The 13,479-nt window shown below is 47.9% G+C and overlaps 2 pseudogenes; both read right to left on the bottom strand.

The window, feature by feature from the left end:
• Positions 1 to 3,259: 3,259 nt before the first annotated feature.
• On the bottom strand, positions 3,260 to 6,337 carry LOC125538916 (annotated as a pseudogene).
• Positions 6,338 to 11,984: 5,647 nt separating this feature from the next.
• On the bottom strand, positions 11,985 to 12,123 carry LOC125541936 (annotated as a pseudogene).
• Between the last annotated feature and the right edge of the window lie 1,356 nt (positions 12,124 to 13,479).

Below are 13,479 nucleotides of genomic sequence, written 5' to 3'. Positions count from 1 at the left end.
CAAATAGTTAGGGAATATTTTCAACACATTGAACATTTTAGTTTTGACTTTTATTTTTTTTATTTTTTTAACTTTAATTCAAATTTTGAATTTGTATCCGTTTCGAACTAACGCGAGATTATCAGCAGTAACCGAGGTGAAGAGGCATCATTAACGCGGGATTACTGTAGCCTAATTATCCGGGCGTCACAACAGAGCTGGTCCAATTTCTTTATTTGTTCAGAAGTTTTGCCGAATGTTGAATGACGGATCTGAACATTATATTTTTTGCAAATATTGTTGCTGAATCTTTTTTACTTTTCCTTGTCATATCTTTTAAGGTTCTAAACTCATTAGGAATGTTGGCTCCTGGTCCATCAGGGCTTTGGGGAGCTGTCAGGCCCATCTATAAGAGAGTTGTTCGCTCATGCGTTATTTGTTTGGGTCCACTCCCAGGTGAACGTGACACTCATATATTGATTGTTGTGTTATACATAAGAATACCACAACCACCCACAAAACAATTTAGTTCACCTCACAGATAGGTATTGTCTCTATCGAGTAAGAGCGAAGCCATCAAAAAAAGGAAATCATCAATGCAATTAAAAGTCTGTTTAACTCATGTGAAATACACAACGAAACCATCAACCATAATATCATGTCAAATAAAAAGAAAGGATTAACTCATGTCTAACGACGTCTTGGCAAAGCGCGCGTCAACCTCTAGTATAAAACACCAGCCCAGGCGGAACTTCCTCCACCTCAAATAGCTACACACAACAGCAGGACCTTAACCAGTTAGAGCATCTCCAGCCGCATCCCCAACAGGCCCTTCCCAAACATTTTTTCCACGCCCGCGTCCAAAAAATCGGCCCAGTCGCGCCCCCAAGAACCCGTTTTTTGCCGCTTTGGGCCGAAACTGGTGCCAGCGACCCTAGGCCGAACCCGGCGCGTTGGGGGGGGCGCCCGGGGGTGCCGGGGCGAGCGGTTTTGGCGCGAAAGAGCCGCGGGCCCGCTGAGTCAGCGACACGCGCCTCGTCTTCCACCAGAACACCTCGGTTCCTGCGGGAATCAATGCGAAGGCCGCCGCGCTGCCGCACCGGCCAGCCTCCATTGATGCCTCAAGGGCGGCGCAGTGAACATGCCGCGACGCGCGTCCCGCCCTCTTCCACCACGCGTCGCCCGGCATGCAGCCCGTCGCCGCCCCAACTACGGCTATAAAAGGCGATCTCCCCGCCGGTGGACGCCACAGCTCTCATTTCCCCTCTCTCTAATGCAGAAAGCGACCCTTTCCCCTCTTCCTGCCGACGAAAAGATGGCCGAGAGGTTCCCAGGCGACGACGCGGCGGCGAACGGCTTCGGCCGCTGCCACGTCCAGGAGCCAGAGGCGTGCCTGCTCTACGAGGCCGAGTACCCAGCGCCCCCGGACATGCAGGTGCCAGGGGCATGGACGCTGAGCGCCACCGGCGTTCCGGTGCCACCGTTGCCCGAATGGGCGGCGCGGAGGGCCAAGATCGCCCGCATCCGCTCGTCCATGACGAAGGAGCAGCGGAATGAGCCGCGCTACGCCGCCGACAGCCACACCATCTGGACCATGTACTTCCAATGCCGTTGCGAGGAGCAGATCGCCTCCACCAACGGCGTCATCCCGTGAGGCCGCCTCAACGCCGATGGGCGGCGCGAGTGGTGGGGCGTGCCAGGACGCACCCTCAATGCCTTACTCGACCACATCGAGACCGGCAACGTGCCGCGCCTCGAGTACCCCCCGCGGCCGTCCTTCTCTCGCCGCCGTGGCAGTTCTTGGATGCCGCGGCGGATGGAGCCGGGGTCGTCCTCGTCGTCGGGCTTAGGCTCGCCGGCCGCGCTCCACCCCGTCAAGCCCGAGCCAGAGGCGACGCCGTTCGGGCGCCGCACCCGCAGCGGCGCCCTCGTCATCAATGAGGGTGCCCGGCCCTCCCCGCGCAGCTCCCTCCGCCTGATCTGGCTGAAGCCGGAGCCGGGGCTGCTCCCGGTGAAGCCGGAGCACGTCGAGATGGTGGCCCCCGACGACGAGTCCGCCCTCAAGTGGGCGAAGGAGGACTACGTTCGGAAGCAGGTGCGCCGCCAGCGCCGGGCGTATGCGGAGCTCTAGGCCCGGCGCCGCGGGCGCGAGGAGGGCGGCGTCATCGTCCTCGACAATGACGAGGAGGACGAGGCCAGACCGTCCAGCGCCCCACCGCGCGTCGGCGACCCTGACCAGGGCTGCAGCAGGGACGACGACGGCACAGGCGAGGCACGTGACGACGACGATGATGGCGACGGCGGCCACTACACCCGCTTCTACAGGCTTCTCAGCATGTAGACGACGGCGACGGGGACGGCGGTGGCAGCTAGGCGTAGTTCGACGTAGTTTGGCATAGTTTAGGCATACTTTGCATGTTTTTATGTTTTTTTGTACAAAATTCAATAAAGTTTTACCGAGTTTTCATATATTTGTACGGAACATCGCTGAACCCGGGGCGACCTATGGGTCGACGACTAGGAACAAAATCGTCCCCACATGCCAATCTAGCACCGGCTCGTCCTCAGACAGCTCTTTTTCGATGCTTGGGGGGCCGAACCGCTGGAGATGCTCTTACCCAGCCACTTATCAAGCAAAGATGGCAAAGCTAGCGGTGCCACTCGCTGCCACGGTGAGAGAGAGAGAGAGCAGCGCTCGGAGGCCAAGGTGAGAGCGGCCCGGCCGGCCACGAAATTGCCGGCAGAGTCGAGGCCGCGGCGTGAGCCATGAGGGTCGGATAGGAGTAGAAGGACCTAGCTTTTTTTTTTTGAGGCTGCCTCACCGGAGTCTTTTCTTTTTTGAGCTGAGGCAGGGGAGAAAAACATTTGGGCCTTTGCGCGGAGGGAGATCATGTGTGGGATCGGACAAGCAAGAGAAAACGGTTGGAGGAAGAACAAAAGGCCCATCCTTCGATTCCGATCCAACGGCTCAAAGCTGTTATTATTTTCTTTTTGAAGAAAATCAGTTGCCTCACGCAACGGTTGATTATTTCCTTTTGATGAGGTGAGTTGGCCCACAACATCAACACTAAGTGAACCCAACCCATTTTGAAAAAAAAAAGAACAACCTATTTTTTATAGTAGTTTAGATGTGAAATAGCAAACCAGAAGATTTAAAGGTTTAACCACTTTGACAGGATCCGCTAGGCTATTACGACCACAGGTTCCTTTTTCATCAAAGCTAAGTTCCAATCTCCACGGTCGATTTGCATCGAAAATCTTAAACTTTGTAAAGGAGGCCTACCGAAGAAGTCATCCATAATCATTTCCATGGTGAATTCGAAATTTCAAGGTGAATCCTCGTCAACCGATGGCTCAGCGATGCGTGGATTATGCTGGTATACATACTTCTTCGCCCAATAAAGGTAGTTCAAGAAACCAAGCAACCCGACAACAGCCACAACCCAGTAGAACAGGTCAAGACGCTGTTGTTCAAGCTTTTCCCCTCGAGCCAGCCTCCCTGCTGCCCGTGCCTCGTGGCCCTGTTCACGATTTCCACCAGGAATGTGGCCATCAACGACGCGAGCCCGAGCTCGCACCAGAACAACGCCGTGGCGATCGACTTCATGCCCCGTGGCGCCTCGCTGTTGAAGAACTCCAGGAGCCCGGTGAACGACGTCACGTCTGCCACCCCAAGCAAGAAGAACTGAGGCGCGAGCCAGAACAGGGACATCTGCACTACAGCTTCCTTCCTTTTTCTCTCCACAACCGCTGCGATGACCGCGGCGAGTATCATGGCGGCGAAGCCTATGGCGATGCGCTGCAGATGAGTGATGCCGCCCACGTAGCCCGTGCGCTTTCGCAGGAAAGACACGATGAACTGGTCGTAGACGGTCAGCATTATCAGCTGGAATGTGATGGGGATGATGAAGACGATCACGTTGGATACGTACGCGATCGTGGAGCTGAAGAAGAGAGGGAGCACACGGAGCACGATCTTCGTCTCCTCCACCTTCGTCGCACTGCAAACTGACCAATCCCCGTTTTTGCCGTGGTGGATGCAAGCTTTGTCGAGGAACCTGTCCAGATGAATGAAAGAGTTTGTAATAGGGAATAGAACTAAACATCTCAACTCCCTCCGTCTGGTGAAAAGTGTACGTATAGAAATTTTAGAACAAATTATAGAGTGGAGTAAAAAATGCATTAAAAAGATGTAAGCCACCATCTCTCTCTTTTTTAATTACCCAGCCCCCAATGAGCGAAGTGCATGTAGAAATCAAGGAGACCATGCGTAGAATGTTATTGGTCTTTACCGTGTGATAAGAAAGAAACATTTTTTTCTACTTTAAAGTGCATTGGAAAGATAGATGTACATTTTTTTATGGACAAATTTTAAAGCCAAATGTACACTCTTCACCGGACAGAGGGAGTAGTATGTAATACTCCCTTCGTCCTAAAATAAGTGACTTAATTAGTACAAAGTCGAGTCATTTATTTTGGGACGGAGGGAGTAATACTCTAGGACGTGTAGCCTGCTAAGAAAATGGTATTATTTCACCAAATCTTACTTCAGACTTTTTCTTTGAGGTGGTACTTGGACAAACCCTGTCCCGGTCCCAGTACGGCTATCCTCTGCTTCTTCCAGCTTCTCAGGAAGTTCAAGCTTCCTGTTCTTTAATGCAACCACAAGAACCTAGGGAGGCAAAATTGTAGTTAAATTCTGGTGAGAACTGACATAGCATCTTTATGTTCTAATTCAGGAAGTACGTAGCACAAAACCTGCACTATCCGAGTCAGAGGGCTTCCTTCCGGCACTTGGTTCCGGTAGAAAGGCAGACCGGCAGCAACAACGAGCAACCCAAACAGAACCAAGATGGCGCACGCCCCAAGCCCGACGTCCCACCCCTTGTAGTTCTGGAGCCACACTATGAGGATCAGCCCGATGAAGCCTCCAAGGGAGATCCCGAAGGTGTACCAGTTGAAGAAGCTGGACTGCTGGCGGGACTCTGAAGGATCTTTACGGTCAAACTGGTCTGCTCCGAGGGACGGGACGCACGTACGTATACAGCCATCGCCAAATGCACTGATATATAGGGCTGCGTACAGCAAGGTGGCGTTCCAGCCATGGACCTCTTTGCAGCTGCTTAGGTCTGCTTCCATGTTGCAAGGCGCAGGATGGAGCGAGGGTAAGTATGCCTGTAGGGTGAGCAACCCATAGCCCTGCGCACATACGTAAATGTTTAATTATACTGTAATAAACTAATGGCTAATATCATATAGTTATGATGCAATGCGAGACTTTTTACAGCAGACGTGTTCAACTCCAATGTAAGTGGATTTTATGGTCAAAGGATATGCCAGAGTAGGTACCTATCAGTGTCAGATATTGAACTGTATTAAATCAAAGTTAGAAGCATATTGTTGTCAGAGTCAAAACTTAGACATGGAAAGTCTTAATAGCATATCGCTATTAAGACATGACAAGTTAAGTTGAAGTTAGCAGTATATGGCTGTTCAAGGTTTTTGATTTCCTTTTTTCGCGATTAAATATCACTGTTCTAGATAGGTACTTCAAGAAGTCCATCCTCAACAAACTATACTTTTTAAAATCATTCATATCCAAAATCGTCTTATATGTACGTATCACAGTTGAATTTTAGCTTTGGAGAAGTACTTCAGACAGAGACACATACTTTCAACCTTTCAGACAGAAAATCAAAAAATTTCTTTTTCATTTTGCAGTGACCTGTGATATTAGGTTTTCTTATTCAGTTCTTTATTTTATTGAGCCGTTCCTCTTCCTCTATTGTTGGCAGGTTCTCATTTTAGTAGATGACATGCGAATATGTAAATAAAGAAAGAATATTTTCCTTGCATAATAATAGGAATCCAATAGACAGTTGACAGGCAAGCAGGCATATTACCAGAAACATCAATGGGCCAAAGATGAGTATAGTTCTGGAGCGCATGATGTAAGAGTCTGAGAGGAAAGCTCCTACTAATGCAAACCCGCATGTAGCACCAACAAGATTGGTGACAGTAGTTGCAGAGCCAGAGACGCCCATATGCATTGTTCCATGGAGATAGGTAACCAGATTCAGCAGGTTTGGGACAATAACCATGTTCATTACCACGTTCGCAACTGCAAGGAGAAACAAGGAGCAAAATTGCTTAAAACTTTCGAACTTGGAGCAGAGGCTTGAAAGTTAAGGGAAACTGGGTTATCTGCAAAATGAGAACTTACCATACATGAACCATGCTGCTCTGACTCCTCCATGCACCTCTCTGTCGATGGGGTTTCCCCTCCAGTCCACAGAGCCCCCAATCGTCATGGTGCTTCTTCTTCTTGATTTGCTGACTTATTCCAGTTGCAAACCGAACATTCAGGGGTATAAATAAGCAGGTGGATATTCGTGTTCAACGGAGTGATGACAGCAACTTGATCAATCAAAGACTTTTGCCAATTTTACGCCATTGTTTATTATTGCAAGTACCAGTAGTTATGACCACAATTGTTAATACTTCTAGCTGACTGAATTTCAGGCATTTCGACAGGCCTTCTAATATTAAGAAAATAATGAAACAGGGATAAGTACAATGAACGAGTATAGAAGTCAACAAATATAGCAGGTACTGCCATCAGCGTGGATCATTTTGACAGTGAAAATTTGTCAGTTAGCTCTTAATTCATTAATCGTGTAGAGCAACAGTCTTTTGATAAGATACTTCCTCAGAATTAGTGCATCTTAAGTTTAAGAACAGAAAACTCGGAAGTGCAACAAAAACAAGGCATCAACCAGTGCTCAAGAGATATTGGTTCATAAGCTGAAAACAATAAGCTGTAATTGTCAATCATGAACTAACAGAGTTAACAGATTAGCTTTTTTAGAACGAAGATGCAAGGAGCATCCGACTTTAAATTAATAAAACCCACAAACCAGACAAACTAACAAGGGTCTTAACGAATAAATGAGAGAAACAAGTTTTAATGGTGGGGTACATGGCCAGCAAGCCCAAATAAAGAGCACGCATGCTCGAAAGAACATCCAAAAGTGAGACCGCTGCCTTAGCCAACATCCTGGGGGGATCGTGCAATGTTATGGATGTGGCGAAGCTTGTCCACCACTTGCGGCATGACTTTAGCATCCCGACACTTCCCCAATGGAGTCCACTGCTGTAAGAAGAGAATGCATTTGAAAATACAGTCAGCCGGGTGGTTACGGAAGTGCCATAAGGCCAACAACAGTGCCCCAACACAATGCCATAGGACACGCTTGTCTGATCCGCTCTGAGAAGAGAGGATACAAAGCAAATCAGCTCCCGAAGCAGGATTCCACGTGGTGCGAGTGGCTCCCCTAACCACGCTCCACACAAAACAAGCTAAAGGGAGGTGAAATAAGACATGATTGGAATCTTCGGGGGTCGCACATACCGTGCAGTCCCCATTAGAGGGTTCGTTTAGAGGTTTCAGTAGAGGTCGGAAGACGGTTTTGAAACATTTCCAATAAGAAGATCTTAACTTAAGTGGCAAGCTAGCCTTCCATAACCCTCTAACTATGTCAAGCGTCAGGCCTTGCTTAAGTTTAGCATAAAGCAACTTAACAGAGAATTGGCGCGAGGCGGTGAGGTGCCACGACACCGTGTCTGCATCGAGATTTTTCACAGCATGACCTAATTCATCTAGTACTTCCGATAAGTAGGATATAATTTTCTCATTTTGATAGGGGCATCTACTTGTGCGTTGGCGGAAACGTCTTACCTCGACCTGAGGCGACGTGCTTTGTGTTTATAGGCAGGGACGCACATCCCTGAAGCGCATACATCGTTTGGAGATATTACAGGGAGGTTTACAACTTGGAGAGCAAGAGATAGAATTGGTTACAAGAGATAAGGAGAGATAGAATTACATATAACTTAAACTAGCTATCTTCCTAGATCCCGCGTCTCTTGGACTCTGTCATACGTGACATGATGCATTGCAACATATTGTGTTTAACACCCTCCCTTAATCACAACTTTATCAAGTTGAGATTATGTTTAAAGTCTTCAAAACTTCTAGTAGGTAGAGCCTTGGTGAATTCATCTGCAATCTGATCCTTGGAATGCACAAAGCGAATATCAAGTTGTTTCTGAGCCACTCGTTCTCTGACAAAGTGAAAGTCAATTTCAATGTGTTTCATTCTGGCATGAAAAACAGAATTAGTAGACAAATAAGTTGCACCCAAATTGTCACACCACAAGCATGTAGTTTGTTTGCTTTTTACACCAAGCTCTTTCAATAAAGACTGCACCCATATGATCTCAGCTGTAACATTTTCTAATGCTTTGTATTCTGCCTCAATACTAGACCTGGAGATAGTAGCCTGTTTCCTTACACTCCATGAAATCAAGTTAGGACCAAAGAACACTACAAATCCCCCAGTAGAACGTCTGTCATCCAAACAGCCTGCCCAGTCAGAGTCTGAGAAAGCACTAAGAAGTGTGGATGATGACTTGCTGAAGTTGAGACCAATATTAAGGGTGTTCTTGACATATCTAACTATTCGCTTAGCAGCAGTCAAATGAACATAGTGGGTGCATGAAGGAATTGACAGACTTTGTTAACAACAAATGATATATCAGGTCTTGTAAGAGTAAGATATTGAAGTGCACCTACCTACTTCTGTATTTAGTACTGTCATCCTGACTCAAGGCTTGCCCTTCTGTGAGAGATAAATTTTCTGAACTAAATAATGGAGTAGGTGAAGGTTTATAGCCTTGCAAGCCAGCCTTTCTTACCAGATCAGTTGCATACTTTTCTTGAGACAAGTGAAGTCCATCATCATGTTTCTTCACTTCTATCCCTAAGAAATAGTGCAAATCTTCAAGATCCTTAAGAGCAAACCCTGCACTGAGATCCTTCAGTAATCCTGTTATGGCTTCATCAGGTGAGCTTGTAACAATAATATCATCAACATAGATGAGAACGAAGATGTGAGTATTGCACTTGTTATAAATAAACAGTGAAGTGTCAGACTTAGAAGGAACAAAGCCAAGAGTTTGCATCTTTTGACTGAGACGTGAATACCACGCCCTTGGAGCCTGCTTTAACCCATATAACGCTTTGTCAAGTCTGCACACATGCAATGGTGCATGTTTGCTTTCAAACCCAGGAGGTTGTTTCATGTACACTTCCTCTTCCAGAACACCACGGAGGAACGCGTTCTGTACGTCTAGCTGTCTGAGACTCTAGCCCCTGGACACAGCAATGGACAAAACAAGACGAATGGTTGCAACTTTTACCACTGGACTAAATGTGTCCTCATAGTCAATACCATACCGTTGCTTGAAGCCTTTTGCCACAAGTCTTGCCTTGTAGCGATCAATAGTGCCATCAGATCTTTTGATCCAAAACACCCACTTGCAATTAATGAGATTTTTACCGTGCTGTGGAGGGACCAAATGCCATGTTTTGTTTCTTTTCAATGCCATGTACTCTTCATGCATGGCCTTCTTCCAGTTTTCATCAGCTAGGGCTTCATCAAGTGTGTAGGGTTCACCCGGTTCACCTGTAGAGCACACCATGCCATATTTTGTAATATGCTTATAATTAAGTGGTTGGATTACCCCCTGTTGCAGCCGTGTACGTCTTGGTGGTGAAGTAGTTGGCACGGGTGGCGCAGATGATCCCATGCAACCTGTAAGAGGTGCGGCAGGAATCAATCCCGAGGTAGATCCTGGCGAAGCAGCGGTAGGTGCAGCAGCAGATTCCTCCATCGGATCTTTTGTGGCGGTAGACAAAGATGTGCAACGGCGCGGCAACGCAGAAGATCCCAGCGGACAGGGCTCATCATGGCGCCGTGATGGAGAGCCAGCGTCTGCGGCGCCAGAGGCGGGTCCCGCACCGGTCGGCCGGCGCATGTCGCGCCGTTTGTAGCACACGGGTTGGACCGGGAACCGGACCCTTGAAGAACCAATAGGAGGCGGATAAGTGGTGACGCGTGATTCGCTTGGGTTGGTGGAGACGCCGCCACGAATCGCTGGTTGCCGCGTAGCAGACGCGGGCTCGCTCTCGCCGCGCGCAGCTGACGGCGCGGATTCCTGAGGAGATTTTGCCCCCCCTTTCAGCAGCGACGGATCCTGAGGGCGATCCGCTGGGAAGGTCTGCCTCTGCCACGGGAACTGATCCCGAGGCGGATTTGTTCCCTGGTTCGGGACACATGAAATATGGCCCATGCACTTCATTTTCTTCACCATTTTCTGGTCCGTTTTCTTCTGCAACGTCACACAACTCATGCATAGTGGTTTGAGGGTTAGTCAACATATGATCATCATGGTCTCGTTCCCCTTCATCAAGGCCGGTAAGAGAAGATGGTAGAAGGAGGATTTCTTTACGAAGTAGAGCACCGGCGCTGGGTGAAGATCAGCGAAGGGAATTTGTTCTCATCGAACACAACATCGCGGGAGATATAAACACGCCCAGTAGAAACATCTAGGCACTTAACCCCCTTGTGTTGGGCACTATAGCCAAGGAAAACACACTGTTTAGAGCGAAACATGAGTTTGCGAGAGTTGTATGGACGAATATTAGGCCAACATGCATAACCAAAGACACGTAGAGGTGTGTAGTTAGGCTTGACATGAAGAAGCCATTCTATGGGGGTTTCATTGTTTATGACACGGCTGGGGAGAATATTGATGATATGGACAGCAGTGAGAAACGCTTCATCCCAAAACTTGAGAGGCATGGAAGCACCTGCTAAAAGTGCTATACCAACTTCAACTATATGCCTATGCTGGCATTCAGTAGAACCGTTTTGTTGGTGAGCATGAGGGCATGACACATGGTGTGAAATGCCAAGCGTTTGGAAGAAAGAATTTAATTTCTCGTATTCCCCTCCCCAGTTGGATTGGACAGCAATGATCTTGCTATCAAACTTGCGTTCAACAAGTGCTTGAAAGTTTTTGAACACTTGGAAAACGTCAGATCTTTTCTTAAGAAGATAGATCCAAGAAAATTTGCTATAGTCATCAATAAAACTGACATAGTATGTGTGTCTACCAACAGAACTAGGAGCAGGGCCCCAAACATCGGAAAAAATTAATTGCAATGGTTGAGTAGAGACACTTGTAGAAATAGGATAAGGTAATTGATGACATTTTGCTCTTTGGCAAGAATCACAAATAGTTTCAATATTTCGCTCACCAACAAACGGGAGCTTATTTTTCCTCAGCAAACGTTCGACAAGAGGAAAAGAAGCATGCCCTAAACGATCATGCCAACGTGTTGAAGAAAGTTTGACAACACCATAGGCTTGTTTATTGAATCTCCTAAGCTCCGGAATCAACGGTTAAAGCCCTCGTACGCATCTACCTCGATATAGTACCTTCTTCGTGGCCTGATCCTTTATCAAAAATAAAAAGGGATGGAATTCAATAAAGACATGATTGTCAATGGTAATGCGATGAACAGATAGAAGATTTTTTGGCACTAGGGACATGAATTTTTTTGCGAAGATGAATTTTACGAGAAGGGGTACGTATAACCAAGTGACCAATGTGACGTATGCTCATACCTGCACCACTGGCGGTGTAAATCTGGTCCTTCCCGTGATACTTCTCACGGAGAGTCACTTTCTCTAGCTCCCCCGTGAGGTGATTGGTCGCGCCACTATCAAGGTACCAGTTGGTGTCGACACCATAGGATCCTTCAGCGGCAGCAGCAACCTTGTCATCATCTTCAGAGGAGGCATTGTCTTCGTCAAAACGATACCAACAGTCTTAGGCGTTGTGCCCTGGTTTCCCGCAAATTTGGCAGCGAACGACGTTAGGAAGTGAATGGCCTGAGCCGCCGCGGCGACCCTTGTTGTTGGTGGAGGTGGGGCGACCGTCGTGAGAGCCGGTGTTGTTGGTGTTGCCGCCGCTGTGCTTGCCCTTGGCGCCAGGAGGACTGCGAAGACGGGAGGAGTACCCACCGCGCCCGTGGGTTGCTGCGTTCGCCGAAGACTTGAGCCCGCCGCCAGCACTGTGGTACTGGGCAACGCGCTGGCCGAAGTTGCTCAACATAGCATAGAGCTCATCAAGGGACACCGGCGTGATGCGGGCATCCAGGGCAGAGACGAGCGGCTAGTAGTCCATGTCTAGCCCGTGAAGCAGATATGAGATCAATTCATCGTCTTGGATGGGCTTGCCGGCGGCGGCGAGCTCATCAGCAAGGCCACACATGGCGGCGAAGTAGGCGACCATCGATTGGTTCCCTTTCTGCGCATTGATCAAGGCAGTGCGGATGTTGTTGACGCGGCTCAAGGACTGCGACGAGAACATGCCAGAGAGTGCTGTCCGCAGAGCATGTGCGGTGGTGACCGCAGTGACCGCGATGAGCAGCTCTTTTGTGAGGTTGTTGAGCAGGTAGCCCAGAACCTGCTAGTCCTCCCTTACCCAGATGGCATGGAGAGGGTTGGGCTCGGACGACTCCTTCCCGCCCTTGTCCTTGGTGACAAGAAGGCGGGACGGCTCCGGCAGGGTGCCGTCGACGTAGCCATAGAGGCTGGCTCCCCTCAACTGCGACGTGATTTGGGTGCGCCACAGGACGTAGTTCGTTTGGAAGAGCTTCTCCGTGACCTGACCGCTTAGGTTGGATTGGGTGGCACTGGAGGAAGACATGGCTGGCACTAGTGGAGATCGAAAGCTAGGGTTTTGGAAGAGGAGGCTCTGATTACCATGTGTGTTGGCGGAAACATCTTACCTCGACCTAAGGTGACGTGCTTCATGTTTATAGGCAGGGGCGCACATCCCTGAAGCGCATACATCGTTTGGAGATATTACAGGGAGGTTTACAACTGGGAGAGCAAGAGATAGAATTGGTTACAAGAGATAAGGAGAGACAGAATTACATATAACTTAAGCTAGCTATCTTCCTAGATCCTGCGCCTCTTGGACTCTGTCATACATGACATGATGCATCGCAACATATTGTGTTTAACACTACTAATGTTCTTATTATAGCCCTCTTGATGATGATTAAATCTATTCAGTGCTTCGTAAAATTCACCTTCCTATTGGTAAAGAGTAAAAGGTCTACACTTTCAGTCTTAAGTTGTTCCATAGGCTTACCGTTTTCTTTTATTATGTTTCTGAATTCTTCCATATCTTCTACGTGGTAAAAATTTCTATCAGTGAATTCGGTAGGTTCTTCCTTGTTCCATTGTTCTCTAGTATTCACTATTGTTTGAATGAGGCGTTCTCCCTCTTCTATCGTCGAGGACTTGTATATTCCACCTGAACTATTATCAAGAATGGATTTAGACTCGTCATTTAGTCCATTATAAAATATGTGTAGTATAACATGTTCAGCAAAGCCATGGTTTGGAAAAAGATCTATCAATTTATAGAATTTTCCCCAAGCTTTAGTTAAATGCACAAAGCTAAAATACTGTCTCGGAGTTCAATCATTTTGGAATAAGGATTTTTTTGCATTAATCTATCAATGCAATTCTTCCAACTGGTTATGGCATTACGTGAAAGTCTGTCAAACCATTCTTT

This window comes from Triticum urartu, chromosome 2 (genome assembly GCF_003073215.2).
Source record: "Triticum urartu cultivar G1812 chromosome 2, Tu2.1, whole genome shotgun sequence".
Taxonomy (NCBI): Eukaryota; Viridiplantae; Streptophyta; class Magnoliopsida; order Poales; family Poaceae; genus Triticum; species Triticum urartu.
Note: the sequence above shows the minus strand (reverse complement) of the source record. Positions and strands in the feature narration are given on the sequence as shown.